The sequence below is a fragment of the Tyto alba genome, unplaced genomic scaffold (genome assembly GCF_018691265.1).
Source record: "Tyto alba isolate M040663 unplaced genomic scaffold, T.alba_DEE_v4.0 Super-Scaffold_18, whole genome shotgun sequence".
In the NCBI taxonomy this organism is placed as follows: Eukaryota; Metazoa; Chordata; class Aves; order Strigiformes; family Tytonidae; genus Tyto; species Tyto alba.
In genome coordinates, this window is record NW_024881280.1 from 9544818 (window position 1) to 9565051 (window position 20234).

Consider the following 20234-nt stretch of genomic DNA (forward strand, 5'->3'; position numbering starts at 1 on the left):
CTTTCTGAAAATCCAAATATGTTTTTCATCTTCAAACAACTCAGCTAAATGTAGTTGACAAGAATTCTGATGGACAGCTAAAGTATATCTGGATTTCTACAAAACTGGGTTTTGTTTGTCCCACTTATGAAGCTCAAAATAATTTATTATTTTGAAACAGGCTAAAGTTTGGGAATACATTGTTTTTTAGAAGTGTAAAGATGATCTTATTTTTGTCTGTCATGACAGATACCAAGCTGTTACTATCAGCTATCTTGTGCTTCCTTAGAGCTTTCACTGCTGATGTTTGGGACACTGTTTAAACCAGCTTATCACCATAAGGTATGGTTCATAACTAGTTCTCAGAATTGTTCCAGCACCCTTTAAATGTGAGTGCAACATTCGCTATCCTGTGGCATAAAATCTGGCTTCGGGATGTGCATGTTGGTAGCTCAGTCACTTGCAGTGTACAGTCAGAGCTCTGTAATGCATACTATCCAGACCCAGCGAGTAGTTTAAATTATTTGTTCTAACACTTCACCTCTTGGAATACCTATGGCAGTGCCGTGCCCCAGAAGTGCAGGGCAGGCTGTAAGGTATGGGTTGATACATAAGATGAAAGAGCTGTGTGTTCTAAAACACCAGAATACATAACCACTGGGATGCATTGTTTCAGTCTCCTGAAAGTAACAATTCACTTTCATCAGGGTTATAAACAGGGAAGTTGCACTGCTGTTGAGGAGACAGCTGTTTCACTACCTTATCGCGTTCATTCCCTTGCATATCACATCTGTCAATCAGGCTCTCTGTTTTTGGCTGCAGAAGCAAATTTAGCCATCATTAGCATGACACTTGTGTTGTAAGGGTTAAGCAGGGTAGAGAGACAATTTGGAGCTAATTGTAACCAGCTGGTTAAGGTTCTCTTGGTTTGTTTGTGTTGTCTTAAAATGGTTGTTAGAATATGTCCAATAAGAAGTTTTTCAGGAAGTACCTTTTCCCTTATTTTACTTCATTGAATCTGAATGTAACTGCACCTCCTGCTTGTGTGTGCGTGAGAAATGACAGTAATGAAACGTAGAAAAGATATGACTGGGAGTGGCTTTGGACCTCAGTTCCCAGGTAAGTGTTCAGGGACATGAAGGGCAGCAAGAAGGGCTTCTGCATCTATCAGCAGCCAAAGGAGGACTAGGGATAACATGGAAAAAGCTGAGGTACTTGATGCCTTTTTTGCTTTGGGCTTTATTGGTAAGATTTGCCTTCTGGAGTCCCAGGCCTTGGAGACTAGTGGGAAGGTCTGGGACAGTGAAGAGTTAGCCTCAGTAGAGAAGGACCAAGTAAGGGAACATTTAAATAAATTTGCTACAAGGAATCCTGTGGGACCTGGCAGAATGCGCCTATGAGTATTGAGGGAGCTGATGTTGTAGCAAACCCTACTCAATTATAAGACTGCGACAACAGAAGATGATTCATGAGAACCGGAAGAAAGAAAATGCCACTCTTGCCCCCAAGAAGGGCAGGAGAGTCTGGAGATGTACAGACTGATCAGCCTCACCTTGTTCCCCGGGAAGATGATGGAGCAAATTCTTCTTTGAAGCTATTTCCAAACATATGAAGAACAAGAAGGCGATTTGCAATAGTCGTCATGGATTTATGAAGGAGAAATCATGCTTGACCAACCTGTGAGCCTTTTCTGACAGAACAACTAGGTTGGTGGGTAAGGGAGGAGCAGTTGTTATTGTTTGACTTATAACGGTGCTTTTGACATTTTCTACCTTAACACCCTCATTGACAATCTAGCTGATGATGTAAAGGCTGGAGAAGTAGACAGTGAGGTAGATTGCAAACTGGCAGAAATGCTGGGCTCAAAGTCCAGCTGGAGCCCAGTTACTAGTGGTGTATCCTAGGGGTTGGTAGTAGGGCCTGGACTGTTTAATATCTTCATTAATGACCTGAAAGATGGGACAGAGTGCACCCTCAGTAAGTTTGCAGATGATACAAAATTGGGAGGAGAGCATGGCGCAACAGACGATTGTGTTGCCATCAGAGCGACCTTGATAGGCTGAAGAAATGGGCTGACAGGAATCTTATCTTCAAAAATAGGTTCAACAAGCAGATCTGCTAGAAGAGTGTCTGCATGCCAGCACAATTACCCCCATACTTCACTGTTCATACCATTGCTGGCTGTTGGCAGACTGCTTGTACTTGGGCTTGGGCAGCATACTGCCATTTAAGCGTGGTGGTTAGACTAAAAATATGCAAAACTGTTTGGAGAGGGCTATCAAAGTCATAGAGAGGAATGTGATAACAAAACTAAAACATTTATTCTAAGGGTACTTGAGGTGTTGAGGAGGCAATTTTCGCAGCTCTGGACCATTATTTAAATGTTACTTGATATCAGAGTTCAATGAAGCAAGGATTGTGAAAGTGGTTTTAATCACAGTTTATGTAATTATTTACCCCTTGAAAACTTACAGGGTCACTGCTGTCTAGCCGTGTGTTGCTGAACCCAAGGTCTGTTGTGCTTGGTACAGTGAGCCCTGCTGCCACAAGTTTGGCATGTGGTTTGTAAGTTATTTCTTCATGAAAACACAGCATCTTGTCCAGCTGACTTTGTCTTCAGAACTAGTGTTGCCACTTTATTGTTTGCTTGAGCACATCTTTTTCAAGATTTCAGATGTTCATATAGTCTTGGTTTGCAGTTCTCATCTTTAGAAATGTTCTAGCTGGAGTTAATGGTTGCACAAAAAGTGGATTGTGAAGAGACAAAGCCTTTGAGTATGAAGGCTAAGAGGAGTGCTAGGAACAGGCTCCTTAAGTTGTCTGTTTATGAGCAACCAAAATAGCTTTAATAGAACTGCTGAGGTGTATATTGAGCGTCTTGTGTGTAGCCATATAAAGCATCCGATACAAGAAATTGGAGTCCAAAAGAAAGACTTGGAAGATGATGACCTGGATTGATTGTCATGCCCAAACTTGCACAGTAAGTAGGTGGTGTGTGAACTCTGGAAGGTTTTCATAAAGCTTATAAAGCAAAAATCTACTGTGACTGCACTTGCTTGAAGGAGTGAAAAGCAACAGTTTTGTAGAATCAGTGCTGCATCTGATCTTAGAAGCAAGTAATAGTTTACAAGGTCCAGGAGAAAAACTTGGAATATCTATATGCTACAAATGATGCTCTGATACACTGGGCTTTTTAGCAAAAATGTGTTATTTAGGGCTTTGTTCTGCTCGGTTGTAGTCCATCTTTATTATGGTCTGCAACCATGACATCCTTCCATGGCTTTGTTCTTTCATGAATGGTGGTGTGTGACTGAAAAAGCCATCACTAGCTTCAAAATTATAGGTAGTATCTGGAATGGAGATACTTGTCAACATAGTTAAACTGAATTTTTTTTTTTACAAAAAAAAAAAAAGCTTGGTTAATGTAATTATGCAAAAAAAAAAAAATCTTAACTTGGTGCCACTAATACTTGATGCATATGTTCATCTATACACACAATACCTTCATGGGCTTCTGTGTTTGCCTTTTTACTTATGTTGGCTTGGCAGATTTGGCAGAACTAAGAGTGGATTTTATTAGGGCATCAGTGATAGATGTTCACATGTATTCACTTAGATAACGAAGTTGCACAAGTATCATGAGTTTGTATGGGAAGGCTGAAGGCAGGTTGGTTGACCAGAGGTTTAACAAAAAAAAATCTCTCCTAGTGTACTGAATCTGGAAATACTGTTCTATGTATATGCTCTGTGGATTTCAAGGTACTGTTTTATAAGCACTTTTAAAGGGACATTCTCCAGCTTATTTATAAATCAGGCTTCTGAAGACTTAAATTTGCTGCACCATTTTCTGTTGACAAATATACCTAAATGCCTATGCATCATCATACTGCAATCAGTTGCAATCAGTTCAGCAATTGCTTAGATAATCCTTGTTGGAAGGAGTATGTCAATGGAGAGAGGTTCTGTTTTAATCCTAATAATGCAAGCCAGAATGTCTGTTGTCTGCTGGATTGTTATTTGAAGTGGATGCCAGAAATTCTCACGATAAAATCAGTGATAATCATTATGCCAATTTAAGGAGATGCCAGCTCCACCCCAGAAGTTCATAGGTAGCAAAATCTGGAAAACTTGATCCAAGATAAGACTGTATGTAGGCTCTGGAACACTTACCCCAAATGGGGGTACACAAATTCTAGAAGTGTGTCTGCCTGTGTGACCTTACTTTTATTTCTTGTATGTTAAATTGATCTTTGGATTTTGAGATGGTCTTGGCAGGGAATTGATAAGAAAAATATTTATACAGTTGCAGCTGTGTGGTTCTTCCTCACATGTATACTTGATTCCAGATGTCTAGATCCAAGCAGGAATTAAATGGGGTTGATTTTCCTTTTAAAGGGATAGTAGTCAGTCAGCTCCCTGATACGTGCAGTGGAGTGACTGCTGTGTAGTTTGCTGAAGATTCTGAAGTGGCAATACAGTTAAGTATGTTAACAGAGGTGGTTTCTCATTTAAAATAGGTGTAATTATGGCACAGTGTAATATGTGAACCATAGCATTACAAGCAGTTAAGCAGTCCAGGAGGTTATAAAAATTCAGCCAAGGTTTTTTGATAAACTGTACTCAGTCTGAAATTGGACCTCAAGAGCTAACTTTTGCATTTAGCTCCTGCTCAGTGCAGTTTCAGCTGAGCCCTAAAAATACAGTGAAAGTAAACCAGTTTTGTAACAACTCTTTGAAGTGAATTTTTTTTTCTTGCTACAAGTTTGTACAAAGCCCAGGCAAGCAGCTCACAGTACAGCTGCACTTTCTAAAAATTTGTTTATGATTTTTTTCCATCTACTAACATATTTAATGGCTATTTAAAATAGCATTTGTGAATTTAGCAATACTTTTAGTTCTTGAAAAATAGAGATCTCATTCTTGCTTTGCTTTATAGGAAAGGGTGTGTATATATTATAAGGATAGTAACCGGAATCTATAAATCTTGACATCTGGTTTATTCAGTCTGGATTATGTGATTTGCTTTGTCATTGTGTAAAAAGTACAGTATGTAAGTGTGCTTCACTGTTTGAACTTGGATTTAACATATGCAAGCTCCAATTGGACTCTGACTTGGCTCTGTGTTTTGCTGTGTGTTGCTTGCACAATTTTCTTTGCTTTGGATAAAATGACATTCTGTCCCTCAAAAATTCATAGCTGTTATTTTAATCTGGTGTTAAAAACTGAGGTAATGCATTTTATCTAATGTATTAAGAACTTGAAGTTGAGAAAATATTAACTGTTGGAGATTTCATCTGCCAGCTTTTTTTCTTCTCTCAGTTTGAAATGCAAATATCTAGAAATGAAAACTGATTGTTGACACGTGGTAATTGCACTAAATATGAGAGCAAGCTCACCCAACTGTCTCACTCCAGTAAACATTTTTAAGGGTTTATAGCGCTACATAATAAATAGAGCACCAAATCTCACTGAATGAAGCTTTTATATAGTTTCCAGTAGACATTTTACTAAAAAAAAAAAAAATGAAAAAAATGTTGCTTGTTTGCTCAATGATCTCCATTTGCATGAACTTCAAGAAAAATGTAGAGATCAGTGCTCCATCTTGGCCAGACATGGTAACTAAATGTAAAGGTCTAATAATAAAAACACAGTACAACCACATTTGAAGTAGTCATTCAAGTAGTCTGGGCCAATATTTTTGTTAATTGTGTACTTGAGGAGATAAAACTCTTTGACCAGTAAAGCAGTAATTTTACTCAGGAGGGAAATTGGTAAAATATTACCTTTTCACTTGGGAGCCTTGCAGTTTATTGTTGACCTAAACAACTTGTTCTAGCAGGACTTGGTTCCAGTACTAAGAAATAGGGAAAATGAACCTGATAAAATAGTTGTTGACCTTGTTCCTTATGTCATGAGTATCTCCTCGCACGTTTGGGGATTTAGTCCTAAAAAAGGAAACACAGAAATAGCCACAGTAAACATCCCATCTTTCCTAGACAGATGAATACATTTTCCTTAGTGAACTGATAAATTCCAAATCTCTATATTGGAAGAAATAGCAAATAAATATTTTGTTCTGATAAATCAATTTAAGGAAGCATGTAACTTCAAAACAGAATGGTTGTAATAAACTAAAGCTTTCACACAAGACCACCACATACAGAGGTTAACAAATATATTGTTCCTAGTTCCCTGCAGCTGCAGAAGTGGACATGTTCACCAGGATTTCTGAAGTAGAGAAGGCTTGGTTAGAAAAGCCTCGATGTTCTTAGACAATAATTATTTTGGAAGCTGAAATAAGTAACTAGCAAAACTGTATTTATTATCCTAATCTCCAAATTTGCACGCTTGTTACTGCTTTCCTGACAGGATGTTTTGGAGGACAGTGTGTCCCTCCCTTGAGGTCAAGGCAGGACAGGGAATAGATCTTCATCCTTAAGAGCTGGAGCTATTTTAAACAGTGATGCACCTTTGATATGTGATTGTCTGCAGAGAAGAGGGGTATCAGCCACAACGCTTCCTCATATTGTTGTGTACTCAGCACCACGTCACTATGAAAGTCTCAAATCTTTACAAAGTCCATGTTGTAAACTAGAGAGTGTGCAAACCTGTAATTTATGAAAGCTCAATTTCTTGGAGACCTTTGTACCAATAAGTTTAAAACTCTACCCTTGCTTTGTAGATACAGTTTAGCAGGTTGATTTATTTCATGTGACACAGCTGTTTTAAATGTAGCAAGATAAACATTGAGGGGGACTTTTGGGGTGTGTTTTGGTTGCTTGTTTTTTTCCTTTTTTTTTTTTTTCTTTCCCACCCCTCTCACCCCTCCCCAAATCATGACTTTTAATTTACATCCTTCATATCTATATAGACTGATTAGTAAAAAAAAAAAAAAAAAAACAAAACAAAACACTTTATAGTAGAATTAGAGGGCTGGGTTGGTTGGGATTTTGTTTGTTTGTTTTTAAAGCTATGTCTTCTGCTGGAAGTCTCCTTGTGAATTTACTTCTGTGAAGCTCTTCTCTTCTGTCCTTACAGAGCTGTGAGTTGGTGTTAGGTGGGTGCTGCTTTTGGATTACTGCTCTTCATTACGTAGGTTTCCCAATCTGAAGGAGTGTCACTCCTTCAGTGGCATGGATGTAACATTTCAAGAACTAATTGACACAGGTAATGCAGGTGGTATCGTGACAGCTAATGAAGATCAGGCTTATTTCCTCACTGGCCTGCACACTAAATTCTGAACCAGTTTATTATGTTTTCCCAGGTGTAGCACTCTGCTTATGGGGATGCTGGTCTAGAAAATCTGTCATGAAAATGGTCTCCAAAAAAGGTGAATGACATTTTACTGCTGACATATAACACACTTTCAGATGAGTGCAAAGGAACTGTCTTTGTAAATTAAATTTTGAAGGGGTGTATATGTGTGTTATGCTGTGTTGTTTTTTTTTCCCTAAAATCTGAATGTAAATCTAATCTCTGATTACAATTAAAACAGCTGCCAAAAGACCTAATGCAATGTTTTTGTAAGTGGTTAGCTCTTTTGGGCGGAGGGTTGGGAATGAATATCAATTTTCATCAGAGGTTTGATTTTTCATGTTAGAAAAAAAGGGCTGCTCTATTCGGCAGTAGACTCTACTGACCAGAATGTCTTTTGTAACAAAATCATTGTTACTCCAAAGCTGTAGACTTTGCTTCAAGGTAGGAGTTTTAGGCACTGATACTTCCTAAGAATTGAGGATTTAAGTATCTGATTTGCAGAAAGCAACATGCCAACTTAAGCTAAATATATAGGATTCTAATAGAAAAATGATACAGTAATTAATAGCACCTAGCAATTTCACTAGGCATCAATGTTATTTTGTAATACTAAGTAAACTATACATAGTTTTGGTGCACTGGTGTCAGCTGTAAAGCAAATCTCTTCCCTTTAAAAGGAAAAGAAAGATGGGAAAAGGAAGGGAAATCATGCGAGGCAGGGTGGGTAGGCTATTTGGATTAGATTTAATATTCACAACATGGTGGTGTGTTGACTACTGTGATGAAAACTTTCTATTAGTACCTCCAGAGAGATGGGGAAGAGGGGATTATAGCTGTGACTTTCCTACTGAGAGTCTTTAATTTTGGTTTCTACAGAAATGAAGAGGACAATTGTCCACTCCTGAGCCTTTCTGAATATAAATGTGATCTTGCCTTTCACTTACTGGATTGATACTGTGGGTTGGCTTGTGAATTTTTTTCTTTTCTTTTTTTTTTTTTTTTTTTAAGCTGAGAAGTGCTTTCTTTCCTCTGCTGTTTTTAATGGAACGGAAAATAGAGATGAAAAGGCATGAATTCTCCTTGAGGCTGGAGTTTGCAGAGGCACTTTTCTCTGTCTCCTTTGCGTGGGTTGCTGAGGACTGAAACCGGTCGGGGCAGCGGGGCAGTCCACCTGGGAAGCTGTGATGGAAGGGCACAGCGGAGCGCCGCTGGGCTCTCTGAAAACCTTTGTCCTCACTGTACAAAGTACATACAGTACTAGTCCAAGCTCTTTAACCCGTAATCCCAAGCATAGTAGAGATTTGGATCCATGTAATTCAGGAAGCATTTCTCTGTATGGATGAACAAGTGAGATAAGACTTTCTAAGAGCCCAGCGTTATTCTGCAGTGAAACTTTACAAGTTAAGTGAGTTGGAAGTCTGGCGCTAACTAAAATTTTGGTATTAATATTAGGACTTGATTACTTTGGTTACATGAAATCTGGTGGAAAGTTGGGGGTGGTTTTGGTGGTTTTTTTTGTTTGTTTGTGGTTTTTTTCCCCCCCCTTACATTTGCTTATAGGATATTTTGCTATGAGTGAATGTATTCAAAACATAACACTTTGCTATGTGTTTAAATGGTAATTGGTGTTGGGGGTGGGTATTTCCTGATACTTAATGATGGTGTAGAAGAGCTAGTCATCATTGTCCCGGAAATACCAACTCCAGATTAGATAGAGTTCAGTTATCTAAAAGATATTTCAGTGTCCGTCTGAATGTGGTACGTTGTCAGAGACATTGTGTTCATAATAGCATCTTGTTTTGGTGTTTAATTATAGAATAAGTAGTGGTATGTGTGTTCTGTGTGCTATAAATATGTCATCTTGGAGTCACTGCCTCTGCTGCCCCAGCTTTTGGGAGGTGGTCGGATGGTGTTGCCTAAAACTCGACTTAAATTCTGTAACTGTAAGAATTGCTTTTGGATTCTCAGATTAAAATATACTTGCTACCTCTCCTCCTCCCTTGGCAACCAGTTATGTAAATTTTACCATTTATGTAAATTTTAAAGTATACTTCAGTTTTTGGGATTAAGACTGCATGTTTTTTCAGGTTGATCAGATTCCCTTCCACTTTCAGAATGAGAGTGATGATTTTGTGAATGCTCAGGAAGCATTTTTCCCTCAAAAGTCTTAGGAATTGTTTTATTCCCCAGTAATGTTTACATCAACGTATGTTCTTCAGTTTACAGATTGACGTGGTGCATGTATGCATTTCTTCCATGTCATTGACAAGAAATTAAAGCACTGATATTAGAGAAAAGTAATGGTTTATTCATTCCCTTTTCCCCCTCCACAACCTTTATACAAATTGAAGGAGGGGCTTGTTTTGCTTATTATACTCTTTCCTACCATAGTAAAAAGCATTTTGATCTTGTGTTGGATTTTCACAGAAGCTCATCAAACTCTATTTCAAGGTGAATTACCAGTCTTTTGATAGGGTTAAGCAAATGCCATGATAAACTTCAGATCAGTGTTTAAGAGATCTTGAGAGATAAAATACCAGTAAGGCTGAGTAATGTTTCCTTTTTAATCCCATTCATCCTGCTTGGCTCAGTAAAGATAAAGATGTGCCTCCTCCTTGCAGTAAAGTGTGCAGATGTGATAAAGGCTTTTGTACCAGCCAGTAAACTGAACTGGTCAAATAAACTAGATGTGGAGTGTACAGTAGATGATGCACAATGATCCTAATAGCTTTGGTTATGTAAAAACAAAACAACCCCCAAATTGCTGGTGGTCTCCTACATGATAAGTGTATCTTGTTACTGTATAGTTTGTCCATTTGTTTCTGTGCTGTTTTTTCAATACTGAGAATTCTCTCAAGGGCCTGAAATTCCAGGTATAATTTATCACCTAATGTAATGGTATTTCAGAGCAGTTCCCCAATTTTTTGTGCGTGGGTATAAATTCATGATTACGTTACTCTTCTGTGGTTAGGTAGTCAGAATTTGAAACCCGTAAAATCTTTTTCCTAGTTTAAGAAAAAAAAAAAGTATACGTTGGCAAAAATTGTTCGATGTTAAGTTTAGGCTCTGAATCTTTATCTTAAAATAAGATCAAGGTATCAAATTTAAAGCTTATTACAAAAGAGTACAGTTACAAGGCCAAATCACTTCTCCGGTTATAGCTATAGTGTTCTGCTGATTTGGGGCTGCTTAATGTCTTAATGTGAAAAGAGAAGTAGTAATCCAGGGAGGTGGTGTTCTTTCCAAATATTTGCATGTACAACTGGAAAGGGGTGGGATATTTTACAGAAAATATCTAGGAAAAGAGCTATGTATATTCTAGTGAATTTACTTTGTCATACAACAACATGTTTAGTAAGGGTGATGCATCTTAGTGGATGGCAGCAGTACATTACTTCCTACAGTAACAGGGCTGCTGCCTGGGAATATTCTCTCTTCTGCTTTCTTTGGTGAAGCAGGCGCTTTGCAGCTGGGTGCTCTCTAAGTTTCAGATAGATAATTAGTCCCCACTCTTCTAGGATATGTGCATCTTATTACTTGCTCTCCCTAAACCCAGTAACAGCTCTTACAGGGTTCATGCAGTCATACAGGGTTCTGTTGCTGTGCTTTTAATCCAGTCTTCAAGCATCATCTTGTACTTCGCATGATAGAATAAGTAAGTTTAAGAAAACTGGACAAAATTGCAGAGGCTGGCATATACCAATACCAATCAATCCCGGTAGTTATAACCAAATACTGTCTTTTGTTTTCTGACATTTAAAAAAAACCCAAGAAGTACTTGTAGAGTATTGGCAGACCCTTTTTCCAGAGATACTTAGTCCAGATATTTCTTTTAGTCTTTACTGTCTGGGTAAGCCATGTTGACTGAATATTTGTGGGGAGTTGAGGGGGTATAAAAACCACCAGTGACTTTCCATAATCCAAAACTGACATGAGAAATTCTGTGAATGTCTTCCTGACTGTCTCAATCTGTCTTCTGTCTTTTGTCTTTCTTCCTTCTCGGGACAGGTGGATTTTTCCAGCTTTAATCTTGTAAAAATGTATATTGGGATTTAACTATGTAATTGTAGGCCTCTGTGCTTCCATTAAGTATTACACTTCTTTGGAATAGGCTGAAACTTCCTGCTGTCTAGGCTTGTAACTGTCTTATTAGTACAACTAGGGATCCTTTCTTCTGCACAGTTATTTTTATAGTTGCGTGCTGAAGAGTAAAGTAGCTCTATCAGTCATACGACGAGCTTGGACACCGTGGGTGAAAGCAGAATTCATGAATAACACTCAATTCAATCTATAGAACTAATTATACTCTGTAGTTTATATACATGAGGTGATTTAAAATTTTTCACTGTGGACATGACCCTGCCCCTTGTCAGTTGTGTGTCAGCACGTTTTCTTAGGTTATCAGCGAGTACAGCTGGCGCTGGCTAAGCTTTGCACATGCCTTGAAGATGCAGAAGGAAATGAGGCATCTCCTGTGGAGAGCAAGGAACCTGTGGTGGCCTGTCCCACTGATGTGATTGCTCAGGCTTTGTAGAAATGGCATGATGTCACTGGAGGTCTTGCTTAAGTTGTACCCAATAAGAGGACTCTTACTGCTTGCTAAAACCCACTGGCTTCTCTGTCACAGAAGGATGGACTTTATGAGCACGTTAATTGCAGAACAACAAAAAAAGGGGTTCATTAGATTATATTTCTAATTTTATGTAGACTGTGCTGCTTCTGGTGGAATGTAATAAATGGTAGTCACAGTAAGCTGCTCTAGTTTCTATAGCAGGATATAGCTACTGCTTCTAATAGATGTCCTAACGTATTATGAAGTGTCTCAGAACTGATGCAGATGCTGCCAAAACCTGTGCAAAGCCAGACAGCTGAAGACGGCTTCAGTTTGTGTGCACAGCAGTGTCCTGCAGATCTGAATTAGGTACCTCGGATGTAGCTTTTATTTTGACCCAAGGCCAAGTCCAGTTTGTTTAGGTTTCCCAGCAGTGTTTCAGCATACCTGACCCAGAATGAAGGCTGTCCAGGCCCTTCCTCTTGCGTGTCACAGCTGTGTACCTAATGTGAGGGGCTGTGGGTGGTGAGGAGAATTTGCAGGGAGTGTCTCTGGCCAGTCTGTCCAATGAAGCCTGTGTCACAGCTGCATTCTCACCTTATGTGCTCCCTCTTGCAGCAGGTTACCTTTTCATGTGCTGAATTTCAAAGAACTGTATCATCTGTATTTATTTGTGTGTAGTGTAACTGGCCGAGTCTCTGTGGGTAGTAATCGGTGGACTTCTTAAAACAACAGACATTTTTTTCAAATGGTAAGTACAGTACTATGGAAACTAACAACTTAATTCTATTGATAAAAGTGAGTGTTTCATAGAAGGCTTTTCTTTTCAAATCCTGGGTGGACTGGATTCAGGTTATTGGAGGAGATACTTGGTAGCACTTCTGATTTAGGTACCACTGTGTAGTCTCAGTCAGTTCTGCTTTCTTTAACTAGTTGAGTAACGTGTTTATTCCCTGAGCTAAGCTTGTGAACTTCCCCTTCATTTCTTAAAAATATGTGGTATTCAGTTTTTACCTTAAGATTTTGTAAGTTTTAAAACTTGAGAGATTCTATGAAAGATTGTAAGTGAATTGTGAGACATCCTCAGGAAGTTTATTCCTTTTTTTAGATGTGCGTCCTAATGTAGCTGAGAACATAGTGTAGAAGTGCTTTTCATGTTCTTTGAACTCATCCCTACCAAAACCTTTAAATTTAGTGACATCTTTAAATAATAATTGTACTCATAGTGGAAATCTTTAATCACTTAAAATAGAGTCAGAAAATTAGTTACTTGTTTAGTGATATGTTGAAACAGTTTGAGCCTTTGAAATGTATTAAATAAACACTGTGATTTTTTTACATTGTGTTTAGTAGATACATTTGGATGTTTCTCTAATTTGAAGACTTGAGCCTTGCTTGGATTTGCTTTTAAACATCATACTCAAGCTGATCCATTAATGCTATTAATATCCAGATTTCTACTCAAAATTTATTTCTTGTGTGGTGCCTGTCAATAATTAGCCACCCTAAAAGCTAGATAAAGTGCCACTTAGCAATAGCTGTGCTAACAGCGAAGTAATTTCTTTTTACCTATGTTTTAGTCCTTGTTTTCTTTTTTTCCTCTCCAGACCTAGGACAGTAATGCATAGTCAGTATTACTGACACACATTGCCCACTCCCATAACCTGTAGGTAATTATATTTTCAAAGGGCACATTGTTACTTTTCTTTCCCATTCCAAAAATAATTGCATGAAGGAGAATGAGAGCCAGAGAACTTGGTTCTGATTTTGTACTGGGGTTAGCATGGATTAACTTCGTATAATGGACATCAACCTGGGATGCTCAGGTTTTACAGAGGTGCTCAGTCATCTCTCTTGCTGATGTACTGCAATTCCCTCGGTCCCTTCCAGAGTCTCCCTTCAGAGAGAAGGGGAGCTCTGCTGAGAGCCTCACATGTTGTAGCTATTTTAACTTTACCAACCTAAGAGTTTTTGTGTAATGTAATACTATCCAGAAGGAAATATAGCCTCTTACTGTGAACCTCATGATTATCCAGTATTTTAGGAATGCTTTCTAACCTTCTTTCCAGCATCAGGGAAATCAGTATGTCAAATATCCCTGTCCTGCACCATCCCTACCCCTTTGCCTCTTTAGGGAAAAAAACCTTACAAGCTTGCTTTAGAAGTCATGACTATCATGAAATGTAAGATTGGTGGGTTTTTTAATCTATTCAGATTTTAATTGTTTCATAAGTCTGGGGTGGTTTTCAGAATAGTGCCTTAACAGTAACAAGATTTACAAAAATCCTTCTTAGTAGAAAAGTCACTTAGCTACAGAGAATATTTTGAAAAGTAAAAATATTAGAACAACATCCCCCTGAAAAAAACAATTTAAAAAAATCTGGAGTAAAAAAAATTTAAACTGCAAAAACTAGAGCAGATATGTTCATCTATGAGTATGATCCTAAGCATGGCAGATTTTAGGTATGTTCTGTGAAGTTAAGTTACCTGGACATTCAAATATTTTTTTGGATCCTTTGCCTTATTAGATAATAAGGAAGGATGGAATTGGCTTATCTGCTCAGCACTGGTATCCAGGCTTTAACTTGTGCTGTTTGAAACACTGAAACGTTTAAAGATTAACCTCAATTATTCTGGAAATTACCACTAGATCAGGAATTATAGAAGTTAATTTTAGTAAAACGTATTCAGTCTGAGCATGTTGTTGAGTTAGTAACCTACATTATGATTTTTCACTGCAGAATCAGGATAGGAATGGGGCAGAGTGACTGCAAGTCTTACAGCCCCTCTCTGAGACAGAAAACACAGAAATGCCTCTTGCTGCAGAGGTGGGTTTGCAGTACAAAACTTGGACCTCCGGGGAGGGCACCGATGCTCCTTAGCCTAGCTGTGTGTCAAACACACTTGTGTTTTGTCTTCATCCTTATGTCTTTTATTTTTTCACACAAATTTTACTTGCTTTATCTAGAAAAGCTAAAATCAGTAACAGGATTGTATGCATCAGTATGTAATATACTGGGGAATTTGTCTGTAGCCCAAACCCCTGATTTCTTCTATGGGCTTATCCTTTGGTTGCTCTGTTTTCATGAGAATTCAGAGTGTGCAGGCCGTATGCATTAAAGTAGGCCACTCCCTGATTCTCCTCCTCTTCCTTGATTTTTACATTGCTGAAACTTTACTCAGTGTGTAATTAGTATTTGGGTCTCCTACATATGGCTCCAATCACCTCCTGTATCTACAGAAGTAGGTATCTATAGCAAACCCGCCTAAATTTATTATTCCAGCGGTGAGAAACTGTTTCAGTGCACATTGTGATTCCTCCTGCGCCTACGTCAGCGATCAACTGTTGAGTTTTGGCACATGTTGCATTCCTGGGTGTGGTTGTAGGACTTGGTTATCTTGGCTTTGTTACAGCAGCCCTTCGCAGTTTTAGAGGTTCACATTAGAGGATATGAAAAGCATTTCATTTCAGACTGTGAAGTTATTTTGTCACCTTCATCTTGAGTTCTTTTTTTGTAAGATTTGAGGGAGAGACAAGTTACATGAGTAATAAGAAAGGCCTGGTGTACTTCACAAACTCAATACATTTTTTAAAATATTGTGAGTCATCAGAATAAAAATTTCCATAGTTGTGGTTGCATTTCAGCTTTGGGGATTAGAATCCTGGGTATGCTGAATTTCATGGTATTTTTTGATAGACTCAGGGTTAAGGAGGTTTCATCGTGTAACACTAGTAAGCCTACTTCCAGCCAGCATGACTGTAATGTTTAATCTTGAGAAGCTTCTAAAATGCAAGTTGACTGACCAAGACAGGACTCAGCCATGAGTTAAGGTTGAACACAGAAGGACTGTAGTACAGGAAAGAAAATAAGGATTGAGCACGGAAAAAGAAAACTCACAGTAGCTGTCAAGACATGATGCATGGACTGCATCCCCCTCTTGTGACAAGGAACTCCCAACAGTCTACGTGAATGAGTGTACTGGAAGCTGTTGTCACTTAATAGTGTTGTCATCACTCAAACTCAAAATTCAAGACTTGAAAAGGCTAAGAAAGTTCTGTTGGTTTGTATAGTCAGAGGCTGTGTACTTTATAGAAATGTTTCCATATAATCCCTGTATAAACAGTGCTGGAAGACAACTTCCAGTGGTCATATTTCACAATAGAGAGAGGTGGAAAAGGAGAACCTGATTTTTGTAAATGTGGCTCCTTTCTTTATAGAGTATTTTCTCATAGTGAGGAAATGATAAAAATATAAAACTCATTCAGAGCTCTGAACTTGTTCAAATACTTCACCTCTCCTTAATAGGAAGGATAAAGTGACTAAACTAGGCTGCCCTTGCAAATTATTATTTTATTACTTTTGTAGCTTGATAAATTTAATTGAAGAAGCCTTATTTATGTAGAATATTGAGTGTAAATAACTGAAGAACATGTTATTGCACAGATGATTGGTCTTTTTGGGTAATATTTCTAAGTTTATCAACTTCGCCTAACCACTGGAAAAAATCAATTTGGCATAACTCTTAAATATGGTTGGTGTGAAATTTGAGGAAAGGTGGTTTGTGGCTTCTGACAGTACTTTTTGAGGGATGTAATTCAAATACCTGTAGACACTTGCATAATTTTACTGACATGAGGCTAAATTGGCCAGAGAAACATATGTAATAGCTGCTCAGCTTTTTCTCCTCTGAATTTATAAGAGTTCTGCGATGCTGCTCTTTCTGAGTAGGAATCCAGCTTCTCGAGTCTTGATGCTGGAAAAACTGTGTGATAAAATGCCTGTATTTAGAAGGGAAGGCTTTATATAAATGCTTTCAGCACCTCTATCTACAGTGGTAAGCTAGGATGCTACAGACGTCAAAAGAAACCTCTTCTAGAGAGATGAGGAGTTCTGTAGTTCTTTTTTGAGAACCCTTTCCTCTTCCAGATAATAATGCTACTGGAGAAGACCACTGCCTTTAATAGCAGTAGCTGTTTGTTTGGAGTGATGTGTGCAGCTCCAGAAAGGTGCAGGTAAGATCTAGGTGATCTCAGGAGGTGAAGTTTGAGCTGGGAAGATACAGAACAAACCATAAGCAGAGCAGAAGGATGGTGCTGTAATACAGATAAGTGGCACCTGATGGACAATCAGGCTTCGAAATGAAATCTCTCCTTTAAGAAGTCATGTGAGGTATTTGCACCCAGCAAGTGCTAGAGAATACACAGAGGGAGATTCAACCCATTCTGGTGTAGCCAACCTTTGGCTTGTTAGGGCTTTGTCGATGTAAGTTTGCAAGACACCAGTTGCCATCAGTTAACCAGTGGCGAAGATTGCTAAAGCTGCTGGAACAATGGTGCAGTTTGAGTGGACTTTCTAAGTTCTGCCATGTGCACTAATGTTTTCTGGCCAAGTGAAACACGTGGCTTTGGTAATCTCAAAGGTACATAAGATGATGCTTGGTCCCCCAGGGGTTGTGTCAAAGACCCACTCTTAGAACTTGCCAGCAAGAAGGGACTATTCCAGCTTCTTAGGAGATCTGATTTTCCTTGAGTAGAATAAGCTGGCTTTCTATCTTAATTCACTACCTAAGATACCACCTTGCTATTTGCATCCCATGCTCATAAATTCCGTTCCTGTGAGTGCAGTAAATAAGGTGAAGTTTAATGTACATAGAGGAATTGTAGGATCACTCAGGAATGTATAATTGATGCCCTGTGAGGGCAGAAGGTGGTGTCTCCCGCATAATTTTAATGACATTCTAAAAGGGGGTATCCATATTATCAAGTCCTATAGGCTGCCTGTTGTATAAGGGGCAACTGCACATTTTGTAGGGAATAGACATTTTTTTTTTAATGGTTTCTGGGGAAAGGGAAGGCAGAAGGCACTGTTAAGAATGGTGATCTGTGAATGGAGTAGTTACAGTACAGTCATCTGCTAGAATAATTGAGTTTATTCAAGGTGCTGCTCGAATCAGTGGACTCTGTGACTAGAGAAGATAACACAGTTGTGACTTTTATGGCTGTGGATCTGGCAGCACAATATCCAGTGTCCTTTGCACTGAGTCCCTATCATGCCTGCCCTGCTGCTGGGTGTCAGCTGTTATATTGCAGGCATTTTTAGACTGCTTTCCTCTTCATCCTGTCTTCTGCTTCCAAGCTTCGTTGGCACCCCAGGAAGCAGCTGTCTTTTGTGGAAGTGAGGTGATGTGTTGCCATCTTGGTACGGAGGAAAAGGTGCATCATTTCATCTACCAGCCTGGGCGGTAGCAGCAGCAGCATGATTTCCTACTTGCCTAGGCTGTAGAGCTCATACTGCTTCTACGTCAACCTCGTTCATACCAGGAGTGAAATTTGTTGCTTGCCAGTGCAGTTATCCATCGGCAGGCAAAGCACAATATAGCAATGGAAGAATCTGACTACGTTATTCAGAGAAAACTCCTGCTGGTGATGACGTGGTTGCTTTGATCTGCCGCTTGCTCTGTGCCGTGTCTGGTTTCCAGGAGTGACTGGCAGCAGTGTGCTGCACTGCAGATGTGGAGAGGCTGCCGATGGATGCAGGATTTCAGGGTTGCTGGGTGGTATTTCTCTTTGTGCTGAGCTTGAAGCTTCATTGATTGCTCTGATGAACATGAGGCCCAGTGAGAATGAAGACAGTTTTCCTCGTTGTTTCCGGTTTGACTTTTCTTGTTCCTTTGCCAGGCAGTTTAAAGTTGGGAAGATGACAGCTAGTGTATGACTCAAGAGGCTACTGCAGCCACGTGGTTTTCCAGCATGTGTTGCTTCTGGGCAATGCACTTTTTGGCACTCTGTCTGCTGCTGAACTCTGTGTGTTGCAGTAGATGGTTGTAGCCACTTTACTGTAGTGAACAACAGCTGATTTAGAAAGGTGAGAGACATCTGTGGGTCTAAATGGTAATTTAAAGGTGAGAGACACCTGGCTGAGGTGGTTCAGTCAGACTGGTGTGCTCGTGAGGACTGTTGGCATCAGTGGAGCTGCTGAACAGCCACTTCTTGGCAGCCCTGCCTGGCACCCAGGCCTGACTCATGAGCAGACTTATCCCCTCTGGGAGAACATGACCTGGTACGTGGCTGTGGCACATGTTTAACCATCTGAAAGAGATGGAAGCGTGATCCTGTGTGTAATAAATGGGATCCTGTCTTGCTTAAGATCATGGCAGGAGTGAGGGAGGTAACTTCTGTACCAGTAACATAACTAATATGAGGACAGCTTTTAGGGATCTCTATTTTCTGTACTTCCCACTGTAGTTCAGTGTGATGTTAATATTGGACTTTCTTCCTGGATTTGAACAACAGAAACAAGAATGCCAAGAGCTCAATTTGTTCGAATAATGAACATCTTTGTCTTTTTGTCTGTGTCTCAGCTGGCAGCTTATTTTAAATAAAGTTAACAGGTGCTCAATTGCAGTACAATATACAGTATTTCTGTAGCTTTTACCTGGCCCTAGCTGACAAAATCTGCTTTACTGATGGCTTGAGATATTTATGACTTAATTCGTCAGATATTGCTTGTAATTATCCTTTTATTCAGAGCTTTTGCTGAAATAGAAGGCACTTTTCATGCTCTTCTGCTGTTTTTCTAAAATGGACCATTTATTTGCAGATCTGGGCTAAAATAAACAGTAGCTTAGAATCTCTTAGGTGGGAGAACTGTTCAAGAAAAATGGTGAAACAGAAGTTTTGTGCATATTTATGGGATTTTGGTATTTGTGGAAGGAGGTGATAGTTTTAGCTCCTTGTATAGATAAACTAGGACCCTGAAAGGCGGAACTGTTAACTATTAAAGTGCTGTTGGTTAAAGTTTGGCTCACTAATAAGTGTTCTGTGTCCTGCTGCACTAAGAGTATGGGAATACTTTTGATCTTAATTTCTAGATTCTACAGATAATTTTAGTGGACGTTGTTTATTATTATGTGGAGGTTATTTTAAACTGTTGGTATTAGGTTGCACATTGTGGCCTTTTCTTAAAATTAATTCTGAGATTGAGTACAACTTGTAAGGAAAACATACGTGCAGAGGCTTGTTCTGGCTTTTAATGCATGTTTGTTTGTAGTGCTTGTCTGTATTGTAGCAGAAAGTCCATGCTGATCTTGAAAGAGATAATAAAACCTGTCTGCTAACAGCTGGAATTAAAATGGGGAAGAGAAAGCTAACAGAAAAAAGTTAAGATCCTGATATTTTATGACCAGGAAGGTGATACAGTAAGGCTGAATCAGTTACATTCTGAGCCAAAAACTTGGCTTGTGTACTGAATTACCATAGATTTAATTTTGCCAAGAAGCTGAAATGCTGCAGTGAGTGTTCGCAGTGCAGTCAGTAGATAAAGCAGTTTTAATAATTTGGATCAGTCTGTCTCAGGTAATGAAATGAGATTTCTGCCCTCCCCACCCCCCCCATACCAGAGGATGTTACATTGGACTAACTGATTTAAATGTTGTCTACAGGCTG

The 20234-nt window shown here is 39.1% G+C and overlaps 1 protein-coding gene across 4 annotated transcripts in view; it reads left to right on the plus strand.

The window, feature by feature from the left end:
* The window catches only part of NUMB (NUMB endocytic adaptor protein), a 102781-nt gene that overhangs the window by 33057 nt on the left and 49490 nt on the right, over positions 1 to 20234 (plus strand). Inside the window, exon 1 of one of the 4 annotated variants that reach the window (XM_032984772.2) lies at positions 7246 to 7309. The exons of the other annotated variants lie outside the window; for them this stretch is intronic. The gene's annotated coding sequence lies outside the window, so the exon portion shown is untranslated. Of the gene's footprint in view, positions 1 to 7245; positions 7310 to 20234 lie in introns of those variants that run through there. 4 annotated transcript variants of the gene reach the window in all.